The sequence below is a fragment of the Littorina saxatilis genome, linkage group LG8 (assembly GCF_037325665.1).
Source record: "Littorina saxatilis isolate snail1 linkage group LG8, US_GU_Lsax_2.0, whole genome shotgun sequence".
Taxonomy (NCBI): Eukaryota; Metazoa; Mollusca; class Gastropoda; order Littorinimorpha; family Littorinidae; genus Littorina; species Littorina saxatilis.
In genome coordinates this window covers 16760584-16765897 of record NC_090252.1, presented here as the reverse complement: position 1 = coordinate 16765897, position 5314 = coordinate 16760584, and positions in this window count along the sequence as shown.

Genomic DNA, 5314 nt, shown 5'->3' with positions numbered 1-5314 from the left:
CGAACGTGGGGACGAACTCACGCTGACAGCGGCCAACTGGATACAAATCCAGCGCGCTACCGACTGAGCTACATCCCCGCCCTATGCGGTAACAATAATAGAAATAATTCTTTCAAGACAAAGCAACTGTCCAATAAAGCCTATTCTAAGACGCAGATCATTTTGATACAGTAATCATGGACACGTTTGAGTACTTTCTGAAAGGTAACCTGATAACTAGCACTCGGTTAAAAACAAGTGTGTCCATAAAAACTTAAAAATGTGTCCACACAAACCTCACGCAGACTTTAGTAGGCCTATTTAGACTTTCTATGGGCACCCATAAAACAAGCGGTACGATAAGTAGGCTAATACAATAGTGGTTGTTGAACCAGACGACTTGATCCTTACTCTTAAATACGGCATGCCAGAGAACAAAGTCTCAAACTGGTACATCAAAATGTTATAGACAGTGATGATGCAGCTTCAAAGCCACACAGAACGGTGCCTGAAAATGTTATAGACAGTTATGATGCAGCTTCAAAGCTACACAGAACGGTGCCTACGCAGAGGAATCCCCCCCCCCCTCTCCCCCGCCTCCGACTTCGCGAAACATACCATGGATGATGCGACCTCACACCTGAACGTTCGCGTGGCGGTTGTGAAAATTTATCTCGCTAAAAGGGGAGGCAACTGCTGCATGACACACATCAAACTTACGCCAGCACACATATCGTGATCAGACTGTTCAGTGTGCCTCACATGATTGAAAAAAAACCCACGGTATGTTGACCCCAATCTATGCGAGTTCTGTGAGATAAACAAGGCTGGCTGACGTTATGCCTATAGCCGCTCTCGCTACAGTGAACTCACCTGCACTGGCCGTGACGAAAACAAGGACAGCACACATCACTGCTTCTTTCTCCATCGATCCAGTTTTGCTCACGTGTCCCCTTCAGTATGATGTGGTATTTCGTCTGGCAAGCTTGGTAACAGATCGTCCGTGTTTCGTGTGGTAATAAACAGGACACGAAACAAAATGTACCGGCAGGCTGCACAAACAAACAATCACAACATATGAATTGCTTGGCGTGACGTCACACATCCCAATCGAGATGACGTCATTTAAATAATGGAAAAGAACATCAAAGTCTTGGTTCAAACGACCCACCTTTTTTAAGTCTTGGTCAACAAATATCAATTGTTTGACGGTGCTCAGATTTTGATAGGTACAGAGTTTGCTTCTGCAATCATTGTGTTCGTGTTGATGACGGCTTCATAAGACAAATCAGAGAATCTATCGTGAGGAAGACGTTTATGTACAAATCACCGAACCCAACCCATTTTTTGTGTGCATTTTTCTGAAGAATAAACTGCATGCACAGGGTTAATTTCATCCGTTTAATGCTTGTCGAAACGAGCCATAAGGCTTTTAGTGGGGCTCGTATGTTGCAGACGCACTAATCAATCATTCACATCTTGCAACAAACATCATACTTTGTGATATTGTTCCTTATAATCATTTAAGGGATTTCAGATACAGAGCCACTTCAGAAATCGTTTTTTTATTTGTTTTTGATAGGGAATAAAAGGCTGCATTTACAGCAGACGAAGTTCGTACCAAAAGCGCTCAGCAGTAAATATTCCCAACTCAGCAAATGTAAAATTCAATGGTTTACCATGCACCAGAAGTTGTCTGCTGATAATATATGCATGACATAAATACTCATATCCCATGAGCTGCTTCTTTGTCTCTGTAATGCTACTATGGGTATATATGTTGTATTTTTCGGCTTCAATAAATACATAATGGGCTCAAAAAAATATATCATAATACCGATTCCGGTTTGGCCGAGGAACTATACTTCTGCCTACACTTGACACTGCACCGAACATGTTTCAGTGGATTGATGAAGAGCATTGCTCACATGGCTAAACAAAAGAAAACACAACATTCACAGAGGACAAAACCATGATACGTATAGATCTGTGGTATGCGATACAGTAAACAAAGCGTTTATCTTTACACTTTGGGTGCAGGTCGAGTAAAAAAAGAACAAAAGCGAAGAATCAACTGATAGTGACAACAAACGAACCTCGCTGTTCATTTGAGGTGAAGGTAGAGTAACCTCCCTTCCTCCGTGTGTTCCAACAAGCAAAAGATGCACTGCGTCACCTTTTTGACTGGCCGGTTCGCTTCGTCATGCAGCCCGGGCTGTTTCATCCATTTTTCGAGCATGTCCAACTTTTTTGCTTTACACTGACGTAAGTTCATGGTTAATATATGAAAGTATCCAAGAGCTCAGCAAACGTGTATTTCATCCTGATGGAGTAAAATCAGTCCAAACGGTATTCAACACGCAGTTTCAAGGAGCAGCCATTACACCGTTTTAGACAGAATTGACGCTACCGGTATGGGTTGATTAACGCAAGCACGATCGAACAAATTAACTAAGAGATATATTTCACGAACATGAAATGACTGCTTAAATCTAAAGGAAGTTATTCAGTAAAATGTTAGTTTATTTTCGTAATTCTACACTCCAACACAAAAATTAAACTAGAATTGGGATCCGAGTTAACCAAACCGGTGTTGGCAACCGTGCCTGGAACTGTGACCTTGGGCGGACTCAGAACCTAAATCGAAACTGTCTTTGATTCAATGAAAACTTTCATTGTGTGTGCTTTCTTTACTATCTTGAAACTAAAATGCATTCAAAAGCAAATCGAACAGTGGTTTGAATGTAGATTTAACACACATTTACGGATGCACTTGTTTGCACTTCATTTCTTCGGCGACGTGGCTTTAGCATGGGGTAGTGAAGAGGAACACATCTCACTGGCTCACCTATTTTACACACCACAGACAACTACAGTGCTTTATTGTGGTCCACGTTGTCTTTGGTGTACGCATGGGATATACAGCTTACAACACTCGTGTTTTTTTATATGGCTTGTATTTCAGTCAAGACCCAGCGGGAATATCATCGGGATTCACTCGCCACTCGCCATAGGCTCGTGAATCCCTATGATATTCATCCGCTGGGTCTTGACTGAAATACAAGCCATATAAAAAAACCACTCGTGTTGTAACCTATACCTATGGGTATTTTTGTGTTCTGGTATTTAATTTGATCGTTTTTAAAATTGTATATATCCGCAGCATGAATATTCAAGATGGCGGCCTCCGCAACTTTGCGTGTTTTGATTTGAGCGAAAACAACGTTTCTGAAGGTAAGTTTTCAAGAATACGCATCCATTCACCAATGTCACATCATTTTACTGTTTAATTCTCCCCTGGGGTTTGTTATTCATCGGGTGAAGCGCTGAAATGCAGAGACTTTGTTTAATCTTGCAATAGCTCATTAGCTGGATTGTGATGCTGATAGATCTAGATCTATCTGTTGATTACAAGTAAGGAAATCATGATCGCCACGCTGGTGATTTTAAACAGATTAAACGAACTTTGAATAAAATGCGAGGAGAAAGAGATTGTTCATGGTATGATAATTAGTCCTGCCTACGTTAAGGACTTCCATAAGTCTCTAAACGGCTGAGGTGGGAAGTGGTTTTGAAAAATAAAGAGGTACCGCTCTTTGAGTTTTACAATTTTGGTTTGTTGCTTGTTTCTCATCCTTTTGCTTATTTTAAGTTGACCGTGCATTGGTGTGAATTTTATTTTTACAGGATATATGATATATACAAGAGTTATACCACATGCCGGTTCCTGGGAACAAGCGTTCTGCAATTATTCCGGTGCCACAGAAGGGAGCTGATATCACTAGTACTACTGTATCAAGGTTTGTTGCTTAATACATCCTGTCTAGCTTAACAGTAAGATTTTTGGCTCACGTAAGTGTAGCCTATGCGATCGTAACTTTGTCTGTCTGTGCGTGCGTGCGTGCGTGCGTGCGTGCGTGCGTGCGTGCGTGCGTCTGTGCGTGTGTATGTCTGTGGTAGAAACTCTAACATTTGAAGACGTCACATTACATTGACGTCACATTATGACGTAAGAGGGTTAGACGTCACGCGAAGGAAGTACTGACAGTCTCGGTCATTATTATTTTGAGCGCGCCGAGACTAGTTGGCAGTCGTGTCCTTGTAAGTAGGCTACATGCAGACAGACAGATCTAGATCTAGTGTCTCGCTTTCTTGCACAGTTTCACCTATGCTCTTTATGTGTGTGTGTGTGTGTGTGTGTGTGTGTGTGTGTGTGTGTGTGTGTGTGTGTGTGTGTGTGTGTGACGGAGTGATTGAGTTTGTGTTACTGTTTGTCGATTTCTTACGTGAGCCTTGATGGCTTCGCCTCTTGTTTTATTTGTATTAATTGGAACATGTTTGCACATCATTTGTAAGCGACCTCTGTGAATTTGATGGGTTTAACGTACCCTCACTAAGGTCAACATTCTGTTAGCGACTGTTTGAAGCGAATAAATGTAGCGGTCAAAAAGATTCCAGAATTAGTTGGGTCACTGGAAACTGTGTTTATTTGTTTTTTTAACCTGAAACAGTAAGAATTATACGAATTCATGAAATAAAGTTTTCTTTCATTTTGGTCTGTTGTGTAAAGACTTGCTCACCCGGCTTTGACCGACTCTCTGAGATAGTAAACATTATTCAAATACATTCAAATAAAAATGTCACTTTTCATCTTTTGTGTGAAGGGTACCCCAGGCTGATTTCCTGCACCATGGATGTAGAGGAGGCCAGACAGTCTGCTTCTCATTCCAGCTGTGTTGCGTTTTTTTCTGCTCGTGAAGTGTATCACCACATTGCCAAAGCCATTGGCCAAGAGAAGTCACCCTGTCTGCCCATTTTGCTTAGCCTTACAGGCTGTGACACTATGTCGTTCTTCAATGGTATTGGGGAAACAGAAGGCTTGGGAAGTATGTCAAGGATTTGAAGACGTCACTCAAACTTTCTTCAGGTTGTCTGCTCCTCTTTGTAAGCTGAGTACCACTGACAGGGCAGCACAAGATCTTTTTGGTGTACATTTGTAGGACAAAACCAGCAACGTACTGGGTGTAAACAGTGCTAGACGGTACCTCTTCAGTAAAAAGAGCTGCCAAATTGACCATAATCCCCTTACAAGTGAGGTGCTGATGCAGGACATGAGATTAAGAAGAGCCATCTACCTATTATACTTCCCAACTCTGTGGGCTGGCAGTTCAAGGCTGGAAAGTGGGAGTCATTCTGGACGAGCTTTCAAGAGGTATCCAGCGTGTGCCGAGAACTCATGAGGTGTTCCTGCAAGAAGAGCTGTACAACAAAACGCTGCAAATGCTGCTAAGAAGGACTGCAGAGCACAGCTCTCTGCAAATGTGCTTGCATGCCT